The following is a 14367-nucleotide window of genomic DNA, read 5'->3' on the forward strand; positions in this document are numbered from 1 at the left end:
GGAGCTGAGCACCTTCATTCCACACTGCTTTCCCCAGAGGAGGGAATTCCTGACCACTGTCAGGACTGCAAAGACTCAAGTGGTCCTTGGAGGGGTCACCAGTTCAGGCAGGGCTGAAGTTTGAATATTGCTGTGGGTTTTATGCCAAAACTCCCTGGTGGTGCCTGGGGCAGCAGCTGAACCCTGGTGCTGGTGACAGCCCTGCTCCAAGCAATGACACCCATGGACCTGAGTTTTGTGGCAGCCCATGGAGGTCACTCTGAGGTTCAGTGAAGTGCAAAACCAAGCAGGCAGGGTGCAGAAACAGAAGGAATAACTACAACAGCATCAGGCCAAGAAGGGGTGGCCTTTGCTTTGTTCACGTGCCTGTACAGGCGCTGGGGTTTGTCTGCTTCCACCATGGTAAGCTGGAAGTGGAAAGATGTAATGCTCCATCCCAAGAGATATCCAGCCTCCTTGAAATATTTATAGCTGTTAAAGCTTTTCTGTTCAGAACAAGCCAAAAATATTGGTGTGCTTTGGATGAGTGTGTCCCTATTCAGATTTCAAAAAATGCCTATCTCTTAAATGACCTTCTGCAGGCTGCTGGAAAGTGCCAGGGAAGGGCCTTTATACATTTGTATAAATTACATATTATATATATGTAATAGAAGTACATAAAAATACAACATTGCTGATTTTGTATCTGCCATCTGATTTTGAAAAAATCATCACAGAGAAGAAAATATTTCTTATTTTAAATCTCTTTGATTACTTGCCTGTGAACAGTTTATGAATCCAGTTGGCCTGCTGTAAATCTGGGAGGGATTCTTTGGACAAAGTACCTAGAGTATTTTGTCCTGTTTTAGCTGAAAACAAGTCATCTTTTTAATTATCACTTTGAAAATATGTCCACTGGCTAAATTCAGCAAAATTTTACATGTGTGTTGGGAGGTGTTAAGGGCAGCCTGAAAACAACGCTCTTTGCTCTGAAGAGAAAACTTTCATCAGAGTAAAGGGAAATTATTTGGGATTGATATTGACCTGTTAGTTGTTTCTGGAGGGCAAATAAAGTGGGAAAAAATCGGTTCTGCCCCACAGCCTGTGTTGGTGAGTAGGGGATGGTCATGTTTAGCTCACTGCACAGAAAAGAGAAACTACAGAACAGGGGCTCCCTTGTTCTCTCTGCTGCTTTTGCAGGGGAGCTCGGTGGCTCACATGAGGTCTGAAAAGCTCGGTCATCTCGCCCCTTCTCTTCCCTGCGCCTCCAGGCGGGTTCAATCCTCTCCCAACCCCTGTCCAGCACCCCATGAACACCTGGGGGAAGGTGGGAGCTGCCCTGCATGGGAGGCAGTGTCCCATTTGCAGCTGTCCAGGCTGCAGTCGGTGGCAGCACAAGGCTGTCCCCAGCTGTGACACCCCCTTGGCAGGGCTGGGAGCCACAGCTCGGCACAGAAGGGAAGAGCCAGCCCAGGGGAGGGAGGGTGATGGGGTGGCAGGAAGGGGTGTGCAAGGAGCAGTTGTCCAACCAAGGCAGCATCCCACGGGAGATCTAGGGCACGCTCAGAGTGGATTTGCTGAGCCTCTGCCAAAGGCAGGCCCAGGGAGCTCGCTGTGTCCCCTGGGGCCCTGCTGGGACGGTGCAGCGGATATTCAGGGCTCGCTGGAGCAGAGCTAAGCCCAACAGCACACAGCTGTTTGACCATCGTAGAAAGCCTGACTACGGAGAGGAATTTTTCCTTGTTGATTTGTATGATTTTCTTTGGAGAGCGATGGTCCTTTGGGCTCTCTGCTTTTTCACTCATCTGTTTAAAAAGCCCCATTTTGGGACATCCCAATTCTTTCAGCCAAGAAAAGCTGGATTCTGCTCCTGGCTTGCTCAGAAATGGTTGCTCAAGAGCAAAATGAAGCATTCCTGTCAGGAATTGGATGCACAGCATCCAATGTGCTCCTGGGGTCAGAGAATGGGTCTCAGGCTCGTGGAGAAATTCTCCTCGCGGCAGCACATGACGTCAGTGCAGAAAGGGCCCATCCAGCTCTGCATTCCATGGGACACAGCAGCCAGGTGATAGATCCAGCAACAGGCCAGCTTAATAAACTTCCTGCTCAGCTTGAGGACAGAATAAATAGTTCCATGAGGTCTGCTTAACAAAGCCAAATTGCACACCTCTCTGCATCGCGGAGCTGCTCTGGTTAAGGGACTGTCAGCATTTCCCATCTGGATGGATGATTTAGCTGCTTCCCTCCACATCAGGGTGTTTGACTTATCCAGTGCTGCTACAAGACTCTGTTTTTACGGAATATAATTTCCATCCACTGGCTATGTCATCCTTGGGCTTGAAAAAGGAGTTTTAAGCAGTATTAAGAGTAGATGGATAATGAATATTTAAACACATAATTTTGCAAACCCCTGGAGAATGAGAAGAAACTTAGAGGCGGACACACACAGAGTGTGGAGACGGCAAACGTTCTCCCCTCCTTGCCTTTAGTTTTAAAAGGATCCATGGGATTGAACTATTACTCATTAGGGTCTGCCTCCCCAGCTTTCTGCTCCGCGCTGGATGCTCAGTGTTTGTGTAGAAAGCAAACATATTGCACTGTGTAATAAGATTTGAATGCAAACATTTAATTAACATTATCTGTTCAGAAGCATTGTTTAAACAACAGTTAACCTTCCTGTGCCAAAGCTGAATGGAGCTTTGAAACTGGAGGCTGGGTTTTCTGCTCTGGTGACCAGTGCCATGGATTGATGTGCTGTTGATACAACCGCTTTCTCAGGTTTCACGTGTGGAAGTCTGTGATGGAGCAGTAACTTCATTAATTTGGCCCATACTGATTCAGTTGAATGCTAATATTTTGACCTTATTCCCTAGGAAATATTCCTCCTGCTGCACAGACTTGGAAAGCGTGGCCATCCCTGCCTTCTGAGCCACATTTATGACAAACTTTCAGGAAGATAATATTTCACACGTAAATACGTGAGCGTTGGTTGTTAACACTTTCTGTATTACCAGAAAAAGGTAAGAGTCCTCATTGCCCTGCAGCTTTTGAGTGTTCCTCTGTATTTTTCAGCACCCTGAGATGTCCAGTTCTGCCTGCCCTCTAGGAGGGACAAGGATGTGAGCCCTGTGTGCACCTGATCTCACCTGGGCTTGACACAGTCATGAACCCCACAGAAGATGAAGGTGCAGAGGTACTTATAAAAAATCCCTTAAATATAAAGGTGTTTAATCAAAGAGCTCCTTTAATGGCTTTGTGCATCTAAAGCCCCTGTGGTGGATCCAGCAGGCTCTGTTAAGTAGGGGTGTGGAGAAGCCGAACGTTGGTTACACATTGACTGACCCACACAGTCTAACTCAGTGGTCATTGAGGTGGAATCTGCCTGGTTATCTCCAGGAGAAGGAAGAAACTGGGCCTGGAATTGTGTTTTGTGAAAATACAATACAAATTCCTAACCCAGTTTTCAGCTGGGAGAACATGTTATTGTTAAACAATTGATACTACTTCATGGAAGCTTATTTTCTGTGCCTTAAGGGAAATTCAATTAAGTGAACTTCTATTTTAGAACACTGCTCTTTTCCTGTCACTGATGAAGCAATAACAGTTGCAGAACATGGGATTTTCTGGGAGTGTTGGTTGTTGCCCTCATTTATATTAATTTTTCAGCCTCTATTTGAATCTTATCTATAATACCCTGTGAGAGAGGCCACTGGAGACCTAACTGATTTCACTGGTGACCCCAGGCTGCTGTGTGCTTGCTGCCACAAGGCAAGCAGAAAGGCATGTCCCACAGCTGCAGGAGGTAGTGCTAGAGGTGCTGTGGCCCCAGTGAATAGGGCTGTACATGACAGCAGCTGAGGTTTGTGGCATGCTCTACCCATAGGCTCTTGCTGGCACCCAGAGGAGCCTGTTCCTCCACATAGTGAACGACTTCTGTCACTGTCCAGCCCAGAAACCAAAATGTTCACAAGTGGCGCAAGTCCATTGTCTAGGTTTTGCATTTGCTGAGCTGTAATGAGCACAGAAAGGCAGAGATTTGAATCTCACACGACCAGAAGTGTCAGGATTGGGGATTAATTCTCTGTGAAATAATTTCGGTGATGGGATGCGGCCAGGACGCTTGACTCTGCATTCCTCAGACACCCCAGATTCCCACAAACTGCAAGGAGAGGATTGTGTAGACAAGGAATGCAGCATGAACTTTTAAACTTTTCAGTGAGAGATATCTTAGCACCTTAGTGGGATGGTCTCAAAAGCCTGCTGTGCCAAAAGGTGACCCTTCTAGGACTGGGACCATTTCTAGAATGCTGGGTTTTAGTGCAGGGAACATTTTTATAACTGACTCCTACAAAAGGCTAAATACCAGGTTAATTAGGCTTGACCGTGCTGACAGGGTCTTAATTAAATCACTGTGAACAATATCAGCGTTGCATAACTCTATTTCCATCGAAGTCACCAGAAATTACAATATTTTCATTGCTCCTTGTAAGAGATGAAGGTCTGACAGCTTGTTTCCATTTCCAGTACTGCTGGTTCATTAATTTGTCCATAATTCTGAGCTTTCTACTCCATTCCCATCTCTCTATGGTTCTGTGTCCTGCTTGCTTAGCACTGACATTTTGGCTCATTCCATATCATGCTGTGTTGTGCCTTTCCTGTAACCCTTCTGTCCCTCCATCCAGACACGGAGGTACAAATGTGCAGTCCATCAGAAAGGATGGATCCTGCAAAACACCACCCACCACGACCTTGTACCTGGTGTATCTGGTGTTCAGCAGCAGTTTTTTGGGGTTTTTTTTCTGGAGACTGAGTCCCTGGGCAGAAGTCATTGAAGCAGAATTGAAATCCAGCCTGAGCCAGGGATGTTGGCAACCCAGTGACTCCTGGGTGCTGATTAATTGCTGGGTCTGTAAGAGTTAAAGGGAATGCAATGCCTGGTCTTGCTGCCAGAGTCTCCTGCCTGTCTGTCTGTAAAAGGAGGGCCACTGGATGCCAGCCTTTGAGTCATGCCAGGAGCACAAGCCAGGGCAGAGCCCTCTGCTTGCTGCACAAATCCTGGGAGCAGCTCACTGCTTTCTCCTTTTTAGTACCTGTGCTTCCAGGCACACTGAAGCACCTCTTAGCAGAGGTGAAGGCAGGAAATGCTTGTGTGAATTTTGGAACTTCAGCCTGCTGGGCTCCTAGCCAGGGGACAGCAACAGTGGATGCCTGTTGTCCCCTCCTGTCACCAGATATCTGGGGAGCCCCAGCACAAGTCTGGCCTTGTCTGGCCTTATGCCACCTGTGGGTCACCTCAGGAACAGGAAATTCCCAGCTGCTCCCCAAGAAAGCCCAAATCTGGAAATGGTGCAAGGGGAACTTGACCTGGACGTGATAACTGGGATCTGGCCTGAAATCTCGTCTTCAGCTCAAGAGATAGTTTGCTGTCTCTGTCTAAATGTTTCTGTCTGTCTCTGCTTAAAAGCTTTAAATAATGTCATAAAATAACTCACACATCCCACACTGCAAAACAGATAAACACAGAGAGGAGCTGAGCGTGTTTAACAAGCTGGAACACAACCAAAAAGACTCAAAGCCTGTGATCAGCTTGGTAGCACACAGGAGCCACCAAAGGGTGATCACAAGGGTTCCGCTCCCTCTTCTGCTTTCTTATCCCATTGTACACCCGTGATCTCCAAGTTAATCATCCCCTGATGACTTAGGCTTGATCAAGCCTTCAGCTCTTGTTGCTGCCATTTCAGGGAACACGTGGATCAAGTTCTCAGGATCTTGAAAGAGCCACCATTTCAAGCCATGTCTTGAAATCCCGTTTCTTAGGCTGCAGTTCTTCTTGTCCGCTCTCCATAACTTACCCTCTTGCTTTGTGTTCCCACTCAGCCCTTGTGATGTAGAATGCAAATGAAGAGGTTTTGTGGAAGACTACCAGAAGATTGTAATCTTCTTATCTCTCATTCCAGACGTATCCTGAAATGACTCGCTCTTTCTTCTCTTTTTATTTCACAATATAAGCGCTTCGCAGAGGAGGTGACATCTTTCAGTGCTTTAGCATTTCATCTCCCTATGTCTTCACATTTTTTTCCACTTTCTCATCTGCATGTTACCAACTTAATTATGCTGCACAATGACTTTAAAAAGGCAAACTCTAACAAAGGCTAACGAGGATGTTTCTTGGCAGCTGGTCATTGTTTTGCCTTGGGCCCATAACTTTGCTTGCTGCTCTCCACTGGGCACTGAAGCTGTTCTTGTGTTTAAAGATAATTGCTCCCAGCAAGATTATATCATATTTTCTGTCTATGCTTTCAGGAGGGTTTAATGCTGTATAATCTGCCCATTACAAGCACATCTCCAGACAACAGCAGGCTGCAGAACACAGTGTGATAAAGTGTTAGCAAATCTTGTCCGTGTTCATTCCCTGTCATTATATTTAGGTTCTAGTGGTTTAATAGCACACAGAAATTTATTTTTTTTTAAATGGGGCTCAAAGGAATGGCTGCAGATGTACCCAGTTTCCTTCACCCACAGCCAAAGACAGCATGGATTCTAGAAGAGGTGCATGATGTTTTTCTGAATCTGTCAAAGCAGCATAAGCTTAAGTAAGACCTTGCTATCTAATGATGCATTTTGACCAATCATGTCGGTGTGACTGAACCAACCTTCAGTAAAGCCATTGGAGAATAACTGCAGCAGCTACCATCTTCTCCAGAGGATTCCAGGTAAATTTCTGAAGCTCAGTGTGTCCTGTCTTTTTACAGCCCATTTTCCACACGCAGTACCATGATGCTCATTGCTTCTGTACAGAGGAATTTCTCACGAATTACTTTTCTTCTCTGAACATGGCTGGAAGTTGAAGTAGTCAAATTCCATTCAGGATTGAGGAGAAGTGGCTTTGCCGCAGTTTCCTTCCTTGTTAAAGATATAACCAATATTTAAAGTCTTGGGAAATTGTGTTTCTTGAAAGACCAGTTCCTTTAAATTTCTGCATACATATTTAATTTCTGAGCGCCACGTGTCAGTTAAGTCCTGAAAACATGGTGAAGACATATTATTTCCACATGGGTCAGAGCCATCTTTTTCAAGACTAGAAAGGATTTGATCTTGTCTCAAATTGTACTTCTGGTTCCTAGAAATACTCTTGCTAGGAGATAAGGAATATGATGTAACCATGGATGTCCCCTGGGAATTCTGGATTGAATGAAATCCTCCTTGTCTACCATGAGAGTGGTCATAGAATAAAAATTCCAGATAGGCTAATCATAGCACAAACATTTACTGAGGTTTCAAGCTGGGACATCTGGGAGAACAACTATGGAGCAAAATGCTAAAAAGAAAAGGTGCATTCATCCTAACTGGGAGAGTTTTTACCCCAGAGTAGCCAGGGGAAGTGCTGTCTTCATTTGGCCAGCAATAATTAATGGCAGGAATTCCCAGCCAGTCCACTCTTGAACTTGAAGGTGAGCTCATGTAGGTACTTACTGGGGGTGAGGAGGGACCTCTTGGAGACCCTTGTCCCTAGAGAAGGGCACTGTGGAAATCTCTGGTGAGGCTTTCTAGTGATGTTCCCTGTTTGTTGTCATTAATGTTTAAATTTATCGTGTGGGGAGTAGAGCCAACCTTGAGTTTGCTCTATGTGCCATCTACAGGGGGGAGAGAGGCTTCTCCTCCTGCTGAAAACATCCTCATGTTTTGTGTTTAATGTAAACAGTGTGTTTAGAAATGTATTGTCTGTGGCAGACCTGACATCACAACCAAATTCTTTAAAGTAAAATGTTTAGGGGGAACCGTGTGTCAGCTGCCTAGCACTGAAATGTATGGAATGGAATTAAGCAAACCTTTTCTTAATTAAAAAAATGAAAATGGATTCTGAACTTTATCTAAGGGTCACTTTGGGATGATTTTTAGACAGAAAAAATCTTGGCTTTCTGGCAGGACAGCTGTGAGGGAGTGTTCTATTCATTAGAACACAATTTGTCCAAGGAAATACGTTCCAAGTCCTAATCAATTTAGATGAAAACTTGCTGGACAGGGTTCAAGCAGGCCAGTTATGGAGTCTTATAAAGCCAAACCCACATGTCTCAGTGGGCAAGAGGCAAGATAATCTTAGCTTACAATGGAATGTTTAAATTTATACAGCTAAGACACTGACATAGGCACAAGGGTTGGCTCTTTTGTGATGGTTTTTTTTTTTTTTTAATCCATCACAAAGATGGGTCAGAATTTTTAAGAAGAATTGGAATTTTAAGAGAGAGGGAATATCCCTTTAAGATGTAATCACTCATGCTGCATGGACTGTGGCCAGATCCATCCTTGCTGTAGCATCTATAGAAAGATTTTTGGAAAAGACCAGCTTCCAAAGCGCTAGGAACAGAGGTGTGCCTCCAAATAAAGGTCCTTGGCATCACAGGCTCTTGCAAATTTTTATAATTCCCAGCTGTATGAGGATATTTTTTTTTAATGAGCTGCTTCAGCAGTGGAAATGGAGCAGTTTGGAGAAGCTGTTGCACCATGAACCCCTGGGAAGGTGACACCATGCACAGCATTGTTCTGCTGTTAAATGTAGGCTTTTTATGATGACACATCGCTACCAGGCACAGAAAACCACAGCTCAACACACCCCCTGCCCTCCTGGGGTTAATGGTAACTATTTTAGGTTTGCTTTGCTATCATTCAGTTAGTTTCTCCATTATTGCAGCTGGTAGTTTTAAAACAATGTATTTGCAGATCCTTGCAAATTCCCATAGGGATGAGATATATAACCTGAGCAGCCTTTAGCCTGGGGAATATTTCATTTCTTAATCTGAAATGGTTTTCTAACTTGCAGAGTCTTAGCTAAGGTTAATCTCCATCACAAACACGAATCAAGGGTGCCTTTCAATGCCTGGTAGAAGGCCACAGCAACAAGTTGTTCTCTGAAGTGCCAGTTCACATTCACCTCTTCTCTACTGGATCCTCTGCTCTCCTGCAGCCATCACTGGGGAGGGACAAACACAACATTTCTCTTCTCTTGTGATTCTCTTCTGGCACTGGAAAGCCTTCACTGACTTCAGGGGGGAAAAAAAAGTTTTTCCAGTAGTAAGTGACCCTGTCCACACCACAGGACAGCCCCTCAATCCCAAACTTGTTACTCACCAGCCTTCTCCTATCCAGGGACTGAGACCTGAGCCAGGAGCTGTCTCTCATCATGAGCCCTGTAATTTCAGGGGGCAGTGAAACACCTCTTCTGCCAGCCCTCCTCCTCCTCCTTTGTCCAACACCTCCACCCTGCACCTGCATCCCCCCTCTTGACTCAGAGAGGGATGTACAGGCATGGCTGGGGCTGGAAGCTAAGGAGAAGGGTCATACAGTATTGTTAAGCAACTTGTGATTAAAGTCACAAACTCTGGAGACTTCTTGACTACTGTAAACGCCAGCAGCTCGTTGTCCCACAGCCTCTTCCTTCCTTCACGCCCCGCTCTGCCAAGTCAGCCACCTGAGACTCTGCTCATTGCTCTGCTTTTCCCTGGCTCTTCTCTCTTGTTTACTTAAAAATCTCTTTCCCTCCCCTTCCCTTCATTTGAATTTCTTGCAGGAGGGTCTCGTAAGGACACCTACTTTAATCAGAATTTCCTGTGAATTAATAAGCAGCTTTTTTTTTGAGTTTTCCATGTTTTGAAATAAAAACACGATTGTTTCTTCATTGCCCCTTCCCCAAACTCTGCTTTCAACAAACCCTCTTCTTACGGAAAGCTGTGGTTTTAAAGGCCAGTTTAAAAGGCAGACTGTCCCTCAGAGCAGGAGGAGGAGGAGGAGGAGGAGGAGGAGGAGGAGGAGGAGGAGGAGGGTTACTTTGGATGCAGCAGGACAGCCTGTCACCCAAGGGAAAACAGCCGACATGCTGCTGAGGCTGGCTGCATACTTTTGTTTCAAAAAGCACTCCAGACTCAAACCACCTGTGAGTGAGTCTGGCTGGCTGATTTAGTAGGGCCTAGTGCAGGGTGTCCTGTCAAAAGCCATGCTTGTTTTCACAAAGGCAAATGAATCAGGTTTTATGTGGCAGGGCGACAGCTCGCTGGGACAGGCTCATTAAAGCTTTGTAAAACAAACTGTGAGCGAGAGGTGCAACGTTTCCTTATCCAAACCCGGAGAACAGACAGGCGTCCTATGGAAAAGTGAGTCACATTCTCTGTGGTACATTCTGTTCATTCTGTTATAATAAACATGAGTGTTTGTTTGCTGAGTCCATCAGCATCCAGATCTAAACTTGCCTAGGAGGACGAGCTCCTCGGCCGCTGCCGGGCTCGCGTGTGCACTGCTGTTTGCTCCCTTTGTTGTATAACAGCACCAGTCATGTCAGGCTGCCATTCCAAGAGGAAATAACAGCACTTCCCTCATTTCTTTCAAATCCATCCCAAATTTCTATAAAAGACTTCAAAGCAATTACTCTGATGCTTCCCGTGCTTTCCAAGTGACTCATCTTTTAAAGAAACTGCTGGAAAATAAGGCGCAACCAAGGTTCCTTAATTCCAGGGGACGTTTAAGACTCTCATGGAAACAAGTCAAAATAAGAAGCCACAAACCTACCTTCTCATAAAAACCCTTCTCCATGTTTTATATATTTCTCTGCTACCAGTTGGAGTTGGTTTTACAAGCCACTCTGCCAGGAGATAAAGCAGGTTGTTGTTAGTCCAGCTCCGCGACTGCAGAAGGTGAATTAGCTGGCCAAATGTGTTTGCTGCTACCGCTGCTGGAAGATGACTTTTAAATAGGATGATGCTTGGCTGCATCTAGAACTAGTAGTGAAATAAGGGATTGTCTGCTGGAAACAAGGGGACTTCTGAGAAGGAAGTTTCTATGCAGCTTGAGCAGCATTTTGGAAATCTGGCTCTTGCCCTGTTATAAGAGCAGGCAAGGTCTCCAAAATTTTAAACGCTCACTGCGTTTCTAAGAACTGTAGATTGGGGCAGGAGGGATTGTTTGTGGCTTTGGTGGGAAGAGAGTTGGAGATTGGCCATGGGTTAGAAATTTTTTGGGCTATAGCTTGAAGCATTTCAGCTATTTCCATAGAGTCACTTGCTAATTACAATTGCTTGTCTAATGCTCCAGGAAGTGAGGTTACTGTCCTGCAAAATCTGAAAGGAAAGGCTGGGCACAGTGAGCATCCCTCTGGCAGGCAGGCATTCCTAGCTGCTGGGGTGCATGAAGGTACCCTTAAGACTGCTCATTTTGCAGACTTTTTTCTTCCCCCTTTATCCACATGTGGAAGGAGCAGTGGCATTGCCATTGCAGACTCTCTCATGCAAGAGGACCAGGCGCCAAAAAGCTTTGGGGTACCAAACAGCATTAGACTGCAGGTAAAATGGCTACTTCACTCCTCAGCCTGAGCCTCCCAGAGGCACTCATATTGGAAATAAAAACTCTTTTGCCTTTTTGCTCTGGAAAATATCTGGTGATACTTTTTGGGGGTGTTTTCTGCCCCAATAATTATTTTTTTTTTAATTTCTCTGCATGTTATCCAGTCACTGAAGTCCATTCATCCTTTCCAGTCCTGTATTAGAGGTATTTTTACCAGTTGAGGAAAACCCTGTATTGTCCCTCCTCAAAGTCTCCTCGTGCCATGGGTGAGGTGGGGAGGTGCTTCAAAGCCATGTAAAATGCTCTCAGCATGCACAAGCCAGCTCCAGGAGCCACTCCAACTCCAGGTTCCCAGAAAGAACCCAGAAAGGTCTCCCATCCCACAGGAAGCGGCATCCAAAGGCTCTCCTCACCCAGCAGTGTCCCAGCTTCTCTGTGTGAGTCATGCATCACAGAAGAGCATCTCTTGACCCTAAGTGGGATGTTCAATAAACCTGAGGGTTTTAATCTTTAGATGTTCACAGCTGCTCACAAAAACATAAAATACACAGTCCAGCATGAGCAGCTACACGCTGGGAGAAAAAATACATAGCATTGTACTTGATCAGGGGCCAGGACATCTCCATGGGTTCTCTGGCAGGAACAAATGGTTGGCATTTTATTTTTCTAGGTAAAGTACAAGAGGTTTATCCAGTAAAAGAATCTAGAGCAGCCTGTTGAATCTAGAGCAGCCTGACTTCTTGTAACACCCCTGCATGTCCATGCCTGTGTTGCAGGTGGAAACATCACATTTAAGAAGTGAGGAATGACTTAGAGGTCTTTGAAACCTAAACTATTCTAAGATCATTGGGTTGAACTAACTTGATTTCTGCTTTTTATCCCTATCAGTGACTGTCTTCTTTCCACTGGGGGAATTGTCACCCTGTGATCACATCGCTGAAAGGATTATTTTCAATTTTTTTTTATTAACCTGCTGGTTACGGTTTTTAAACCATATTTTAAATATTTTATATGTGTGTGTGCTTAGACAAAAGCAGGGGCTGCTGGAGGCTGCAGGTCCCGGTCTTTGCTGTGCTGGCTCCTGGTGAGGCACCATGCATAAAGCTCTTTGGTATGTGCTGCTGCGAGAGACACATGTGCAAGCACGATGAGGAGTCTGTGGGTGCAGGAGCATCTCCCAGGGAGCTCTGATGTTTGGTTTGCTGACAGAATTGTTCCACTGAAGCAGCTTTCTGCTTGTTGCTTTCTACCTCAGCTTGTTTATCTGTAAAATGGAAACGGGGAACTTCCTAAAGAACCCAGAGCCATATTTTTAATTATTCATAGCTTTTGCATACCCTTGAGGCCAGTGTAAGCTGTAAATCTCTGAAGCTGCATACCAACATTTCTGTGGTTTGAGCATCAGGGGAGCCCCTTTTCCACAGACACTGCTGTATTCTCCCGGCCGTGCATTTCATGGCAAGCCTGTGTTCAGCCCTTGGCATGCAGACCGAGCACTGGGACCCCTGACCCCTTTCAGTGTGCAGAGCCAGGTGTTTTCCTGCAGAGCCTGTCCTGCTGGGGGCTGCAGGCTGGGGCTGGGAAGGTGCCTGGGGTGTGCGCTGAGGGTTTGAGGCACCGAAAGCAGAGCGTGGCAGACCTGGGCTCCGCAATCTGTGGGGCCACGGGGCAGTGGCCCCCTCCCAGCACCAGCACAGCCCTTCCCCAAGCCCCAGCCACACTCTGCACCCAGGGCCAAGCCCTGCTGGGGCTGTGGGCACACACAGAGCATCCCAAAGAGGATGGGAGGTCGCTCTTGGTAAGCGGCCCCAGGCTTTACCATCAGCTCCCCAGAGGCTCTGACATTTGAGCTTGCACTGGCTGCCCCGGCACAGCGAGGTCAAACAAATTGAATTTCTCTTTGAATTAGCTGTCTGTGGCTTTGATCCCTGTCCATTGGAGACCTTGTGTGTTTTAGCTGGAAGGGCGCTCGCCACGTTCCAGCCCCCTCCCGCAGCCGGGGAAGCGGCGATGCCCCGGCGAACGCACGCGCTCGGAGCCATCCCTGGAGCGTGGCCTCCGTCGAGAAGGATCCCAGCTTCCCCAGGCCTCCCTCTTGCAGAAGTCAATTCCTTCCTATTGTCTTTGCAAGTTCTAACAGAATCGTAAGCTGCAGTAAAGAGAGGGGATATGTTCAATTTAAGCGGCGAGATGACGATGCTTCGAATAAAGCCGTATTTATTAATAATTACCTCTCTTCCATGACTTTAAATTCAAACAGCTGGACAGCCTCTGCTCTTTATTAATTTCCTTGGATCCTTGGCACGAAGCCCTCAATTCCTGTGATGTAATGGTATAAAAAGTTGGCTCCTGACCGAGCTTCCACCCACAAGTTCTAAATTTGGAGCACGGCAAATTTCTGCAGATTCCAGAGACAGGCTATGCTCAAGACGTGCTGATGCCTCCAGTCCCATCCTATTGCACCAAACAACAAGGTTGTGTCTTTTTATAACGGGGATCATAAATATGACTCAGATGCACATGTTGTCTATGTAAGCACTTGGGGCTGGCTATCACTTTATGGCACTGGGAAGAAGCCAAGCCAAATAAAAATTGTTTTGAGTAAATATTACATTTCTAGAGCATGAATAAGTTTTCTCTGCAGCCAACGTGTCACTAATGGGAATAAGGAAGAAGACGGGGTGGGGAGAAAGCAGTAACTAAATCACCCCTCTAAACACAGACAGTCTGCAGCCAGACCTGTTGTTTGGACTCGTCTGGGGTGTGATATCCCAGATAATTCGTAGCAGGTCTCAGCAAGGCCACGAGAGATGGGAATAAAAATAGCTGTGTAGCTCAGAACTGCACAGCTCTCTTTTGGGTGGGATCTCCAGGAGTGGTATGTAAAGCAGGCAACCAGAGAACCCAGTGTCCTCCTCTCCCCTGCTCCCAAATGTGCAGAGGCTCGAGCACGTGGATTGCTCCATGGAGATCGGTGTTGCTACTCACATGCTCAGCGCTAAGCGTGTGTACATGTCTGTCCGGGATCCGGGCCAGAAGGAAGGATGAGTTTTTCATCCT

This window comes from Cyanistes caeruleus, chromosome 6, assembly GCF_971803275.1.
Source record: "Cyanistes caeruleus chromosome 6, bCyaCae1.hap1.1, whole genome shotgun sequence".
Taxonomy (NCBI): Eukaryota; Metazoa; Chordata; class Aves; order Passeriformes; family Paridae; genus Cyanistes; species Cyanistes caeruleus.